Raw genomic sequence first — 16,651 nt, forward strand, 5'->3', positions numbered from 1 at the left:
AGTAAGAGAGACCTGGAGAATGAAACTTTGATTTTGGCAAAATGGATATCAGGGGGGTGAGTGGGGTCTTTGATAAGGGCAGCTTTAGTGAGACGCAGGAGAACAGAAAATAACTACTCAGCGCGTGCATCCTTAGCTCATGATCGCTAGAAGTCTTCTGTTCTGAAAGAGAACATTCATCTTTGATAAAGTGGTTGGCATATTTAAAATGAGCATTGTTAGTACTGCTATACTTATGCTCCTAGTTTTTACCATTGCATCAGAATGCCTGAACTATGTCCTTTGAACTAGCCTATTTATTGCTAGCTTTTTTTTTTTTTTTTATACTGAACATTGAGTATGGCTTGATAACCAGGGACAAAAATTCACCATCCTATCTCATTTTCCTTATATCCAGCTTTTTATAATGTTTGAATAAAAATACAACTCTTGTTGGTCTCATAAGTTGTTCAATATTCTGAGCGTTTCCAGCTATTTTAAGGATCTCCCTTGCTACCATTTCACAGACATCTTTTAACACAACACTTACTTTTCCAGACAAGAGAGGGACATCTTATCTTCTAACATTGGCATAATTGATTTCTCGTAAAGTAACGAAGAGACAACCTCTAAGTGATTTGGGTTTTTGTGCCCTTTAATATTTATTCTTAAATATTAAAGGGCATGATGACTCCTGGTATTTGATTTCCTGTTTGGGGAGAATGTCGAGAGATTTGAAAGGTGGGTGTGAGCTTGCTTTTGAGCTTTATGGTTGGGGCTTGGGTACCGAACTTAGTAGAGAATCACCTTCATGTTTGACAAAGGACACAAGCTCTCTCTGGAGGTTATAAATGATATCTCAGCCAAAATTGGTTTTTCAAATTGCTAGAATCAAAGAGAATACATTCGGAAAGATTTTGACATGTCTTTTAAAAAGGCTTAAAATTTTGCTTTCATTAAATAATTACCAAAAAAAGAATATGTAATAAAATCTGTGATTGCAATGTGTGGAATACCAGACATTTGGCTGTAGTTTTTCTCCTTGTTATTATAAACACATGACATAAAATAAATCTAGTATCTTAATTTTAGAAAACAAACTTAATGAAGATTTAGAGAACTGCTGGATTGTTTTGTTTTTTTTTAATTTAAGTGCAAGTATTTTGTAAGTGATGAAGCAAGGTTTTATTGTTCCATAAAGCCTTGCCTTAAATCTTATTTATTAAGATTTGTCTCTACTGGTGACCAATAGCAAATCCTTTCAACATTTGAAAAGAAAAAAATGCTATTTGCTTATCATTTTTATTTGTAAAGATATAATCTAAAAAATGAATCTCATCAAAATTTTTTTCGTGTGAAAGGTCCTTGGATGAGAACAGTTTTCTAAAGCTAGTAGCCGTCTTTACCTGCTTTTTTAGCCAAGTGCGGTAACAACATGATTTTCACCCAGGGATGAGCTACCTGCCTTGGGTAGATGGACCATGAGCAATTTGGGCCATTGCTTCATTATGTGAGACAGAATATGTTGTCATTAGATTCACTATACCATTTACACAGAACCTTTATTTTGGAGAATCTGTAAGTGCTTGCCTGTCATTGAGATATATGTGTCTATACTATAGGAAAGGAATAAGGCCTCCAGTTCACACATTGTGCCATGTTGTTGTGTGCATTGCCTGGGGAAATAATATTTTAAAAAATATAGGTAGTATCTACAAAAGATAGCAAGAGCAGATCATTTGCTTCTCACTGCTCACATGTGCTAAGACTCCCAGGAAGAGTTTCCCTGGGCACATGAATCAGTTTAATAATGATTGCTGCCAGTTGGTGGCTAGACATCAGACTGCCAGCCTACTCAACAGTGTTGCCATCTGCTATTTGGATTCACAGTGTGCTGCTGCTATGCACCACCTCATTAAGAACGGGACCCTTGTGAGCCATAGACAGTGGCTTATTCAAGTGAGCTGAAGCAAGCTCCTCCCCACGCCGCTTTAGTAGAGGCTGCACGCATCTCATTTTATTAGGAAATTGCTCTATGCTGACCATGCAGCCTGAGGTCACTGTCTCTGATCATATCAGTGTTAGCCTGTCAGTCCAGCCCCTTGTTTCAAAGTAGTATTAAAATGAAATGATTATTTCAAAGATTTGTAAAAAAAAAAAAAGTCATTTCATGGTTTTTGGTAGCACAATTATATCTTGAAATGATGTTAGTCACTGGCTTGCCAAACACAAATATTTGAATAAGGTAAGTGTATTATCACCCTTCAGACTTGTTTGGTATTTTCTAGTTCTGAAGATGTTTTAGTTTTGTAAAAATCCTACTGCCTAGTTTTTATTTCTTGGAAACTGATTTTCAAAGGTTTTCCTTATGCTTTTCCCTTTTATTCTTTCACTAAATATCCAAAAGCAGCTGTGAATGCAAAATATTTGCATTTGCCAGACAGAAATGATTGCATTGTATACAACACTGACCCCACCTTAGAGATTTAAGCATTATAGAGGGAAAATAAAAAATTGTTTGTGTAGGTTGTATAATATTTATATTCTCTCCATCTGTCTTAATAAATAATGAATTCTTGTAGCACTTTAAGAATTAGACAGTTAAATCTCAAAATAGGACTGGTTTCAAATTTTAGGAGGAATCCATAGGTTGGTGTTCAAGACTTGGGCGACTCTCCTCCACTCCCCACACAAGTACTTACCCAGTTTTTACATCTGCATCCAAAAATGTGTTTCTTAGACCTTATGCTTGTTAAGTAGTCTGTGAAGAAAGGATTTGGTAGGCAAACAGAATTGGGAAAAGGGACATCTCAGACTGGGTTTTCCAGCATTCAGACTCTGAGATACAGTTTAACCTGCAAGGTGTTTATTAAGAATAGCTCTTGGGCCCAACACTTGATTGGGTAAGGGGAGAGGCTGATTTGTAATGCAGCTCCAACAGCCAGCATGGCCAACACCGTGGAGCTCTGGAGTTGGAATGACCTTCAGAGTTGTCCTTAGATGGGCAAAAGAACAACTTCGGGCTTTGCACTGAAAAGTCACTGAGTATGGGCAACCCCATGAAGGGGTGTGCTTAGGTGAGGTGGTTCTGTGCGGCTGAGGCAATTCCCAGAGAGGGCTGACAGCTGCAGGCTGCCTGCCTGTGGACAGTACTCCCAGCAACCGAGGAGCAAGTCCTTCCTTGAAGGGGGATCTGGGCCATACATCACAATGCTGCCACATGGGCCAGATCAATTCGGCTGTGCTAGAGAGTTGCACTAAACATTCACATAGGAATGGCTTTGAGAATCTGGTAACTGAGGAAACCTCCCAACTTTGTTTCTTTCCTGACATCAATCCATACCCTATGGAACTAGCGTTCCACAGGACATAATTTGATAAATGTCTCCCTAATCTTACAGTGCCTTGCAGGTTGTGTTAAAAGAACTGAAGACAGAGAGTTTGCTCCAGGCTCCCTTCCCCTTTGGTGTTGCTGTATTAGCTGTAAGTCATACTCAGGTGTGTGGGAAAATGACTTTATTTTTCCATAACAGAACTTAATTTATGTCTTAAGTTCTTGTTTTGCCAGGTGGTACATGCACTTTCTCCCCCAAATCCTTAACTTCAGTCATTTTCTAGGTATACAGACATTATGCTTTAAAATGATTTAAGACAACATTTTCTCCTCTACTCAGGATTGCAGCTAAGCTCCAAGGAACTTAAGTCATGTCACAGCCTTGGGGGATACAGCTGATTCTTGATGGGCATCTGTCCACAGCTAGCATGAACTGAGATTAACCCTGTTATTTTTTGGCCTTTACTGACATCACCCTCCGTGCTTACACCTGATGATGTGTCTGCATTTCCCTCCAGTACCTCTTCAAAGAGTTCACACTGCATCTTAGGCCAAGAAAGTCTGTCAGCTCTTGCGGTAATTTCCCAAATGTTTTCAATCACACCCAGAAAACCATTAGCTTGATCCTGTGGCCCACAATGTCTGTGAAGTAGTTTCAGATCCATCAGGCTGGTTACTCAGTGCAGATATTTCTACTCCAATTTCTAATGCCGTAGTGTCCAAACAACACAATGGAACTTTCTCAAGATAACCAGACAGGAGGTAGGGTACCGGCTTCTCCATTTTTAGCACACATACATTTTTTTCTAGGGGTTCTATTATGCTCTAATTAGAATATTGAATCTCTCTTCTGAAACTCTCAGCAGCAGTTATCTCTTTTGCTTTCTCTCCAACTGTGATTTATTTTCTGCTCACTTAGTGCTGAGTTTTTTTCCCTTCTTTGAGTGAGTTTGGAGAGGGTAGTGCATGGAGGAATTTAGCATCCCTCCAATCCTAAGTTTAATGCCATGATTTTGATCCTTGCAAACGAAAGCCAATCACCAACCTTGTTTTTTTCTCGTGTTTATTTTGATGAATTGTCTATGGCCCCTGGTCCTCAAGGCATAAAGCTTACAGAATAGTTTGAGGCGGGATGAGTTTGAATGGGGGCTAAGTGCCGGGGTAGGAACAAGGCATTTGACTGTGGAGAAAAATACTCCCAGTTTTACTCAGCTGTTTTATTCCTCAACAAGGCAAGAGGTAGGTGTCCCCTCAGGGAATGTCTTATCTTCTTTCCTGGCTGCTAGGCAGATGACTTGAGTTAATGCAGCATAACCTCAGTTGAAAAGTGCTGGGCCTGATACAGGAAGAAAAATATTATACATTAAAGGAGCTACAAAAAATAGCACGTATCACCAGGAGCCAGGGGAGTATTCCTGGCATTGGATTTTGAGGGTGCTTTATTTAGGGGACCAGAATATAAGATTACAGAAATAAAACTTATTTATTTAGGGGAACTTTATTGGGACACAGGATTTATCATCTTAGCAAGAACCCGAGGGGATGGGACAGATTCACTGATAGGGTATGAAGCCTGATATTGTTATGGCCAACACTGAGTGAAGTGAAAATCCTCAAGTTGTCCTGGTAAATTGTAGAAGTAATAAAGATGCTGAGAGAAGTGGTCATGCTGGACGGCATATATTGTGAGGCTAGAAAACTCATCACATGATTTTGTTCCAAAGCAAGGCCCAGAAGACACGTGATTCACCCAGGCCACCAAGAATGTGCCTGTGAGAGGCCTGAGCATCGTGAGTACAGTGTTGGCTCTCCTTTTAGTTCAGGACTGATTGTGCATGAGGTGCTCACAGAACTGGGCTTCTTAATGTCACTCAGGGTGATTGCCCCGAAGAAATAGAAGACTGTTGCTTAACTACCCAAAGCCAAGAGGCCATAATTACTGTCACAACTGGAGGGGCAGTGAAGGGGGTTTGACCCTCGGGGTGTTTGGGAGATTTTTGATTGAATATAACACTCCTACAGCCAAAATTGATAGGCAAGTAATAAAAATGCTGCTTAACATCTGTAAGCAGGAAGGCAAAAATGGAAAAGGAGGAGGGGGAGGGCATTGGCCCCAATGAAATGTCACAATCCCTTGTTCAGTTCCAAGACCCAAGAGAGTTTTCAGATCTGGAACCCACAGATGGAAGAGGGTCCTTCAGAGGAAGGAGCCTGCTATTCAGTGGCAGGCGTATAATGTGAGGAATCTCCAAGTTCTTCCTGTGGCCAATTGTTAGGGTGATAGTATACTGAGAAAGGGGACTATCCAGACATTTCAAGGACTACTGGACATAAGATCTGAGTTGACAGTGATATCTGGAAACCCAAGCAACATGGTGGCACTCCCTTAAAGTGGGGCTCATAGGGACCAGGTCCTGTGGTACTGGCTGAAGTCTGGCTCACAGTGGACACATTGAGTCTATGCGTCCACAGTTGTTCATGTGTATAGTGCTTCAGTGTGTAATGGGGGATGATTGTAAGACAAATAAAGCCTTTGGGACATGAGGTAAGAGTTATCATAGTGGGGAAAGCCAAATGGATATCTCTGAAACTCCTCCTTATCCCAGCCAAGACAGGAAATCATAAACATTTGGCTAGGATTGGGGAGGTGGAGCTTATCGGTGGTCGTCATGATCTTTCCATTCACTTTGCCAGTCTGGGCTTTGAAGAAACTGGACAGAGTGGCTGGTGACTAGTGCAGGTATAACCTAGTATTAGCCCTCATTTCAGGTGCTGAGCAGATGTGGTATCGTTCATTACTAGCGATAAAGAAGGGCTCAGGTACATAGTATGTACCCAGTGATCTGGTGAAGGTGTTCTTTTCAATCCCAATTTGGAAAGAGGATCAGACACAATTGGCTACATTATAGCTATGTCCAGAAGTGGCCTTGAAGGACAATAGAAAGGGCAAATATTTCTAATAAACAGAGCTGTAAATGGCATACCTGGTCTTCTGCTTTGTGTGGAGAACTGGTTCTAGGTGAGAATATGTATACTTTCCTGGGCAGTGGCTAATGGCTCGGCAATTTGTTCAGGGGCTGGATGGAAAAAGACTGGAAAATTACAAGGAAGTCTGGTGTAGAGGTATGTCGACAGACATATGGGAGTGGACAGAGAGCTTTAAGATTTTTATTTCACACCTTACCACCCACTAGAAGGCAATCATCATTGATGGGGTACTTAGCACTTGGCCAGTGGAGATTGTTATCAGCCAGCCTTTGTTATCAGACCCTGAACTGGCACCATGAACACATGAATGAAGTAGCTGGAGTGGCAGAGCTGGAAGTTATAAGTGGGCTCAACATATGGACTCTCATTTGCTAAGACTGATCTAGCTAACGCAGTCTCATGTCCGTGCTGTCAGCTACAGAGACCATCACTGAGCCCTCAATGTGGCACCGTGCTTCAAGTAGATTAAATGGTCTCATGTTGCAAGTCAACTCTAATGGGACTCTTTTATCCTGGAAGGACCAGTAGTTTGTTCTTACAGGGATAGAGCCTAGTCCAGGTATGAGTTTGCCTTTATTACCTGCAGAGCCTCAGCCAGCATCACTATAAAGGACTTACACAGTGTTCGACCAATTCATATTGGTGAAGGTAAAAGAGTGGGCCCATGACCATGGGATCCCCTGGTCTTATCACATACAGCACTGCAGTCTTGCACCTGCAGCCACTCATGGAATGCTACAACCGTCTTCTAAAGGCACAGTTAAAGTATGAGCTTTGGGGTAACATTATGACTACAGTGGATTCATTAAATCGGGAACGTTGTAGTACAAAGGTATTATAAGAGTCAAATACAGTGGCAAAAGGAGTGGCTTCAGTTACAACACTCCCAGTGACTTTTTGTTGGAAGCATTTGTGCTTTCTTGCAACTCTGCCCTCTGTAAACTTGGGGGTCTTGGTTCCCACACGGGGCATACTCTTCCCAGGGGCTACAGTGGGTCTCACTGAACCACAAGAAGTGGTTGCCACTAGAGCACTTTGTACTCCTTGTGCCCAGGGATGTGCAAGTGAGGAGTCACCATATCCACAGAGTAATTGACCACCATGCGCAGGAGGTTGGGTGGGACACGGAGGGATATGTGTGGGTCCCTGGTGAACCACTTGGTTCCTCCTGTTGCTCCTTTGTCCCACTATAACTGATCAGACGCACATGGCAAACTCAGTCCAAGAAGGGTGTGGTTACTAAGGCTTCAGACCCCTGAGAAATGAAAGTTTGCATCACATGACCAGGCAAACCACCAAGAACTCCTGAGGTGACTGGTAAGTGTGAAGAGGTTCCCAAGTGGGAAAGTGGGGGAAAAAGAGGATGAGAACCACTTGCAGCCCTGAGATCAGTGACAATAGATGTAGTTCAGGCTACTAACCAACCTCCCTCTGCTAAGTTCATGCTCAAGAAAATAGGCCTGTTCCAGGAATCACGGAGGTCTTTCTCTCTGAATAGTGCTCAGGAGGATGATGGGCTATGGCAGCCATGCAAGTGCACCACCCAGATCTGCTGAGGGGAGCTCAATTGGCTGAGGGCCCTGTCTGCTGCTCTCTGAAACCATTGGTATTTTCATGCCAAGGCGACAGTTCCCATGAGGCTTTTCCATCAGAACAATGAGCAGAGCGGGTATAGGAATGCAGGCCCATTCGTGTGTGCAAGGGGACTCCTTTAAGGGGAACTCTGGCTTGAGAGTTTTTCATCAGCCTGACCCTTAACTTTCTTGGAATTGTGTTGCAGTCGAGATTCTGGCTACTTCAAACTTCTTCTTTCTTTCAAAGGGGTTAGACATACAACTGTCTGAAGACTTCCTCCTCTGGCTTCCTATTTCAACTCTCACAGGCATTTCCCCAAATAGATCTCTTGTAAATCTATTTTTGCATGTGCATCTTGGAGGACCTGAAATATAACACACTTGGACTTTGTTCTGACCGATAGGGACCTTGTTCTGACAGATAGTTACTTGTGGATCAACTTCATACTGCTGGGGTTGGTTTGTAAGCTTTTTTTTTTTTTTTTTTGGTCATGTCTAGTGTAGATTTTACCATTAGGCTGGCTTAACCCTACTTATACAAGGTGTAACCTTCCTGAGATCCCAATGAATGTCAGGAGTTCTGAGTGAGGGCTCTCCACTATGGCTGGATGGAAATTAAATGTTTCCCATTCTTGTGCTAGTGTGGGGCATTGTTAAGCTTAGTGTTCAACAATGAACATAAAGGGATCTGTATGCTGATTTCTTGACATTTTTTTTTTTTAATCTGCACACCTTCTTCTTCACTGATACTCTGCCCTGAAAATTCAAGCCATCTCAGTTTTACTCAACTTGTCTTGGTCTCGCTACCTCAGAAAGACTGCTCTGCTTCAGCTTCTCCTCCTGCAATGTCATCCAGCGCTTAAATCTAGGCAGGCAGGGCAATTGGAGGGTCACCTTGTTTCCCTCCCTCAGCCATCCCTCCTTTGCTGCCAGTTGTCCAATGTCTGAAAGGCTGCTTCAACACCCCCCACCCGCCCTGGTTCCTGGGAATATTGATAGCCAATCTTTCTGTGAAATTTGTAATATATTTAGTTACAAATTTCCCATAAATATTTGCTTTCACAATATCCCGTGTTTTGGTATGTTGTATTTCCATTAGAATTTATCTCAAATTATTTTCTAAATTCTACTGTTATTTAGCTTGCCTCATGGATCATTCGGAGTGTGTTCCTTAAATTATAAGAATTTGGGAAATTGTTTTTATCTTTATGTAATTGATTTCTGGCTTAATTCATATTCTATATTATTTCAATATTTAGAGATTTGTGATCAACTGAATGGTCAGTTTTGGTAAATGTTGAATGGTGAACCTTAAAATAATATGTATTCTAAAATTTTTGGATAGAATGTTTTATATTATCTTATTCAAATGTATAGTGCCTATACATAACAAATGGTAGCTCAACACATACTGAATTGAATAACTCAAAGGTTTTATCCTATTGATGGCAATTCCAGATCAAATAAGAAAGGATGATGAGGCCATTACAAGAGTGTTGGCACAGAAAAAAACTGTTTTTGGTAAGGTGGAACCTCATAGAGGAAGCTTGAATCAAAGCATGCAATTTCCCCCTATTCCAACCAATATTAACGCCAACCCTTTACGTGATGGAAATTATCCCAATATTTTTCCTTCTTGTGTTTCCACCAATTTTTCTTTCATTGGTTGTAAGCTCTGTATTGTTAATGCTATGTGACAGTAGACAACACTATCTTAGGAAAAGTTAATGACATTGACTCATAAAACCCATGGAGACATAACAAAAGGTTCATTTTATTTCTTCAAACAATTCATGATTGTTTTCTGAGATTACATGAGTTTAGAAGATATCTAGTATCTCTATTCAATAGTCTAATTTTTCAAGTACAATATATATAATTTTTATTTTCCAAGTTCTCATGTTGTATTTCGCATGTTCGTGTTCTATTTCTTACAAAAATCCCTCAAGGTTAAAACTGTTATTAATGTACATGTTCTAACACAGTTAAACTTTCCACTTCTGCCAGCCTTGTTCTGGACACTGAAATTTTGATTATAGAAAAAAGAGAGAAAGTAGATTTGGACACAGCTAAAAGCACGTTCTGTAGGCTTATACGATGTCTGCTGTGCACTGTCTCACATCTCTTCAACCTCCAGTTCCAGCCACCACTCTGGAGAACAGTCTGGGCAGGTTTCCCCCTGTTCTGTGCTCACAGTGCCTCACTCAAGCTTGGACCAAGGATCTGGCTTCCTATCTCACGGCTTCTCTGATGTGGCAATGAGTGATGCTCTGGCGCCAGTGAGGCTCTCCCAGCTTTGCAACCACAGGGCTGGGGAATTAACACCAATGGGAGCAGTTGTCAACATGTAGGAGATGGGTGCTGAGAGATAAATGCTTCTCCCTGTCAACCCTCAGGCAGACAGTTCCAACACAAAATTTGGTAAGGATCCTGAGAAGGCTCTTCACTAAGAAACCATTAATAGTGGTGGACACTTGATAACACTACCTAATTTTGTTTGAATTTTCTTTCCCCCTGTTCACTCCTCTCTCTCATTCCTGCTCCCTAGGATTATATTCCCAAACAGAATATGTCTGCCTCTGTCTCAGGCTCTGCTTTCAAGAACAATGCAGATTAAGAAGACAGTAGGTAAGTAGGTTGTTGGTAGATTATGTAATGTAGGAATATCATTTCCCTCCACTCTGCACATGCTACAAAGAAACATTCAGTTGGCAGCGGTTTATGGTAATTTTGATGATTTTCCATCTTTTTCCTTTTTTTGGAAGGTCACCATCCACCCTGAAGTCGGACCACCTAAACAAAAACAGTTGGTACAAATTACCTTCTAATCGAATAGGCAGACTTCTCTGTGATGATACTCTAAGGCAGTGGTCGGCAAACTGTGGCTCCGTGAGCCACATGCGGCTCTTTGGCCCCTTGAGTGTGGCTCTTCCACAAAATACCACGGCCTGGGCGAGTCTATTTTGAAGAAGTGGCATTAGAAGAAGTTAAAGTTTAAAAAATGTGGCTCTCAAAAAAAATTTCAAACGTTGTACTGTTGATATTTGGCTCTGTTGACTAATGAGTTTGCCGACCACTGCCCTAAGGGGTTTCTCTTTGTGAGGGGGCCCTCAGCAATTTGGTTGGGTACTCCAATCTAATAAGGAGAAGCCCTCAGTGTACTTAATCAGAACGAGCTTTTTGTTGCTTTGGCAACAACCATATCACATTTCTTATTCCCCTTGGTAAAAGCCTAGAGTTTTTATTACTATAATAATCCTTTTTTTGCTGAGAAACTCAAGCATACCTTAAAAATATAAAAATTACTAGAATACAATCAGGGCTTTCTTATTCATGGAAAACTGAAGAAATACCCCTGAAAGATATAGGGGATATAAGCAATAAATTAAGGTTGTCCACATGCCAGCCCTGAGAAAAATGTTAACAATTAGAAATTTTTACAAATTCAAGATAGTGAAGAAACAGCAGAGAACAAAATTGGTAAATTCCCCTCCCCTCTCACCAGAACTTATATTGGTGTGGAAAGTGAGACAATAAATTAAATAACTAAAATACATAACATTTCAAATAAAAGATATAGATAAAAATAAATGGATGAAGGTGGTCAAAAAGTACAAACTTCATTTATAAAATAAAAAAATCCCTAGAGATGTAATGTACAGCATGGTGACTAAAGTTAACAGTACTATATTGTATATTTGAAAGTTGCAGAGAGTGGATCTTAAAAGTTCTCATCACAAGTAACAACATTTTATAACTGTGTGGTGATCATTTCTCTATATTCAAATATAGAATCATGTTTTACAACTGAAACCAATATAATAATGTTATATGTCAATTATCTATAATAATAAAAGTGTAATATGCAAATCGACTGAATGACCGAACGACCGAATGGCAGATGACCACGCTATGACATGCACTGGCGCCAGGCCACCCTCTGAGGGGTGATCAATGGGGGGACTCTGCAATCGATTGCCCCAAAGAGGGAGGCCCAGGCCACTGGCCGGTGGGGCAATCGATCGGGGAGGGGGGGCTCCTTGATCGCCCCAAAAAGGGAAGCCCAGGCCACCCTCTGCATGGCGATCGATCGTGGAGCCCTGGCCAGGTGGGTGGGGCCTCCCTCTGCTGGGCGGTCCATTGGAGAGCCCTGCAATCAATTGCCTCCAAGAGGGAGGCCCAGGTCACCCGCCAGTGATGCTGTGGCGGGTGTGCAGGGCTGGCCAGCGATCGCATCCCACGTGTGTCACTTGCAGAGGGAGGTGACCGGTGGCGGGGGGTGGGGGGGCAGCGCTGCACAGATGGCAAGCAGTGGCAGCGGCGGGGGCGGGGCCAGCTGCTGGCAGCCAGGGGAAGGAAAGCCCCAATAGGCCCTGATTGCCAACCGGGCCTAGGGACTCAACCAGAGGGGTCCTGGATTACGAGAGGGTGCAAGCCAAGCTGAGGGACCCCCCACCTCCATGCACAGATTTTGTGCACTGGGCCTCTAGTATCTGAATAAAAGAATAAACTAGGGATGGGGGAAGGAGTGTACAAGTTTTTTTGTTTTGTTTCATTTAAACTACAGATCTGAGAAAATGACATTTTAACAACAACCTGAGGAGGAGAAAAGGGTCAGTCACATGAGTATTTGGGGGAGGAACACTTGTAAAGATGAAAAAGGAATCCTAAGAGCTCTGAGATAGAAAGAGACCAGTGTTGTCTGAGAGATGTGAGCATTAGAAGCTGAAGTTAGAAAGGGGTTGGAGAAAGGAGGCAGTGTCAGGTCACGTGAGAGAAGGGTTCACAATGGATGCAGGGTATACTACACACCGAGGGAGTATTTTGAAAAACATCTGGTATTATTATGATTGGTTGATACTACTGGCCTTTAGTAGATAGGCAATATGCATGTTAAAAGTACAGTAATGCTCCCAAAAAAGCACTTTTCTACATTTTGTGCAACTGGAAAGTAACCTACTGCTCATTCATATAGATGTAAAACTTTATAATTATTTATGCTAACATCTAAATTTCATTCATGGTAAGCTAGGTTATTGGGACCAACTCTCCTTTGAAAACAAGCAGACACCTTGGATAAAATATATTTGATCAAATTTAGAAAGCTTTTGTGAATATTTTTTTCAAATAATTTCCTGCCCCATACTCAGTCTTTTTGCCTTCTGGGAATCCAATTTCATGTCTGTTAGATCACTTGATACTATTCTATGAGTCATGGATGTTTTATTAAAAAAATATTTTTTCTCTGTGTATTTATGTTTGCATAATTTCTAGTGACCTGTCTTTAAGTTGATGATCCTTTCTACTTTTGTGTCCAACTTACTGATAATCCCATCAAATAAGTTCAGATATTGTATTATCCAGTTCTAGGACTTTCATTTTGTTCTTTAAAAATATATATATATTATCTGCCCGCCCTGTGTGGCTCAGTGGTTGAGTGTCCATCCATGAAACAGGAGGTTATCAGCTAGATTCCTGGGCAGGGCACATGCCTGGGTTGCAGGCTCAATCCCCACTGGGGGATGTACGGCAGGCAGCTGATCAATGTTTCTCTCTCATAGGTTTCTATCTCTCCCTTCCCCCCCACCTCTGTAAAATCAATAAAAACGTATTTTAAAAAACAATATCTTGAAATTCTCTATCCATCTTTTATATCCTCTTTAGCAAGATTTTTAAAATATATCTGTCATGTTTATAGTTTAAAGTCCTTGTTTACTAACTCTAACATCTGTACTGATCTATTGTTTCTATTGATTTATGACAAAGGTGACATTGCAGAGCAATGGGGAAAGGACAATCTTTCAAGGAAAGGACTTGGGTCAATTGGATAGCTATATGAAAAAAAATTTAACCCTTATTTGATATTATACTCCAAAGTCAATTCATATGGTTAGCAGGTCTAAATGTTCAAAGAAAACAGTATGTCTTTAAACATTGAAAATTTACATCCATTAAAATTTGACAATGAAATAGTTAAAATACCAGCCACAGATTAGGGAAAGGTGATTTTTTTTTTTTATCTCTCATAAATGAAAATGGACTCACATGTAGAATACATAAATGAGGTAAAAAAGATAAACAACCCAATAGAAAAATGGGGTAAAGACCCAACAGACACTTTACTAAAGAGGATTTCTAAAAGACTAACGATCACATGAAAAGGTGCTGCTCTTTTTCTTTCGTCAAAGAAATGTAAATTGGAAACACACAATCACCAAATGTTGGGGAGGGTATGGAGCAATGAGAACCATTATACATTGCTGATGGTTGTATAAATTTGAAAAACTGTTTGGCATTATCAGCTATAGCTAACGATAAGTCTAACCTATGTCCCAGCTATTCCACTTTTAAGATATATATCCCAATAGAAATATGTATCTTTATGTGGGACATTTGTTTCCATTGATGCATATCATTCAGATAATACAGAGTAGAATTATCAATAATTATCTCACACCTGGAAATAAAATGAATTGAACACTCAATATCAGTGTAAGGGACCAGTCATAAGAGACCCCATATTATATGATTTCATTTTATGAAATGTCAGGAATAGGCAAATATATAGAAACAGAAAGTAGATTAGTAGTTGCTTAGGGCCAGAGAGGATGGGGAGTGTGGGTGTGATAACTAAAAAAGGATGGAGTTGTTGTGAGATGGAGTTGTTCTGAGATTAGAAAATGTTCTAAAATTGACTGTGGCAATGGTTGCACCTGTCTGTGACTATACTAAAAACACCAACGAATTGTACAATTTAAATAAGTGAATTGTATGGTATGTGAATTATATATCAATTAGGTCAAAATTAATAAAAAACAGTGTAAAAGAAAAATAAGTTGTGGCATATTCATATAATTGGATGTCATACAACATAGAATAAAGTAAAAATTTAAAAAAGATCTGTTATAGGAACCAGAGTGGAAGAATCTCAAATGTAATATGAAGTGAAAGAAACCAAATACTGTTTCATATTTATTGAGTAATTCATTTAATGTGAAATTCAAGAACAGACAACACTAATCTACGCATTTACGCATAAGACAATGGTTGTATTTGGAGAGTTGTCCCTGACTGGGCAAGGGGATAAAGGCAGCTGGGAATGGTATGTTTTTTTTTTTTATCTCCACGGGTGGTTGCAAGGATATATTTGTGATAGTCTTTGAAAGTTTATTGAAGTGTATATTCATAGTTCGCCCACTTTTCTGTATTTTGTCCTAAAATTGACTGTGGGAATAAACTTCAATAAGGTTTATTAAGAAATATTCGTAAAAATCCAGTTATTCAATAAGTTGTCCTATTACTAGGCATTGATAAAAATGGACTAAAAGAATATATAAACATTTAAATAGGGTTTTGTGTGTATGTGGTGGAGGTTAGTTTGAGAGAGAATTTTTATTTCCTTCTATATATTTCATATACTATATTTATCACTAGAAAAAATGTTTTAAAATACATTTGTTTGCAATACCCCTCTCTTACTTCTATTCTAATTTAATCACAATGTAAGCACTTCGGCTTTTGCTCCCAGGAAGGAAGAGATTGTCATTTTAGAGTAAAGGCGGGTGTGGCTGCTGGTCTGGGGTTTCCGGGTGGCGGACCGCCAGGGACTCACCGGCGGCACCCCGCAGGAGGGAGGAGCAGAGGGGAGGTGCACGGACCAAAAGACTGCGAACCACAGCTGGGCAGGTGGGTCGCAGTCCTCATGGAACCTGCGTCCTTGCAGCACCCTGTGGTTGAGATCCAAGCTCCAAGCTCCGAGCTCCGTGAAGTGAATGATCAGAGTCTCATCACTGTCATCCTCAGGGTTTTGAAAGGCCCGAGGAGCTAATCGGGCTAAGAGTTGCTTTTACATTTTATGAGGTTGTTAAAAAAGAAAAGAAAAGAAAGAATAGAAAAGAAAAAAGGCAACATACGCGACGGGAACAGATCCAGGCCTGCAAATCCTAAAACGTTTGTCATCTGGCTCGTTATACAAAAAGTTAGCCAACTCTTTGATTGAGAGACTCAGGCTGAGGAATTTCACGGCATTTTAGGACGTTACCTGTCAGCTCTCGCGGGCGGGAAGCCTGGGGCATCACCCCTCGGCGGCATCACGGGGTGCAGTGCCGCCCGGGCCCCTCGCACGCAGGGAGTCGGCATCGGGTGTGGAGACGCGCCTCTGCGGGGTCCAGCCTGGCAGGGGGGGCGGGGTGGGCATGGCGGGCCCACACGCGACCGGCTCCTCTGCCCGGGCGCTCCGAAAGGATGGGCGACGCTCCCTGCAGCCGTCGGCGGATCGCAGAGAAGGTTTCGGGGCTTCCCTTGGGAAAGCGTGGCTGTCACTCCGGAGAAGCCCCCACCCCCCGTCCCGGGAGTCCCGTCTTTCTCTTTCCTGTTGTGGCCGCCGCGCTGCTCTGCGCCGCCCTCCGGCGCGTGGGTAACTTTTGAAGGGGCGCCGCGTGGGCGCGGCCGCCGGGCGCGTGCGCAGTGGCCTCCCCCGCAGCGCGCTCTCACCGCGCAGGCTCCGCGGTCCGACCCGCTGGGGAGGCGTGGTCCCCGCCACCCGCCTCCCGCTGTCCAGGCTGCAGGAAGCCCGGGCGGAAGGACCTGGACAGTGTCTCTGCTGAACCCGCGGAGAGTTGGTTGTGTTGTGAACTTCGTAACCCTTCACCTTTAACCGTTACCAGCGTGTGACATGCGCAAAAGACCATCTCCTTTCGTTCAGCCTGACATCCCAGTACCCGCCCCCCCAGCAGAGGGATTCTCCGGAGTCAGGGTTTCTCCGTCGGGCGCTACG

General features: G+C 41.9%; 1 long non-coding RNA gene across 1 annotated transcript; it reads right to left on the reverse strand.

Annotated features, from left to right (window-relative positions):
- Positions 1-3,480: 3,480 nt before the first annotated feature.
- Positions 3,481-16,336, reverse strand: LOC129148602 (uncharacterized). The gene is made up of 2 exons (XR_008555595.1): positions 15,917-16,336; positions 3,481-4,649 (listed from the first exon to the last, which is right to left on the reverse strand). It is a non-coding gene; the product is annotated as an uncharacterized LOC129148602 (long non-coding RNA).
- Positions 16,337-16,651: the final 315 nt, after the last annotated feature.

The sequence above is a fragment of the Eptesicus fuscus genome, chromosome 3 (genome assembly GCF_027574615.1).
Source record: "Eptesicus fuscus isolate TK198812 chromosome 3, DD_ASM_mEF_20220401, whole genome shotgun sequence".
In the NCBI taxonomy this organism is placed as follows: domain Eukaryota; kingdom Metazoa; phylum Chordata; class Mammalia; order Chiroptera; family Vespertilionidae; genus Eptesicus; species Eptesicus fuscus.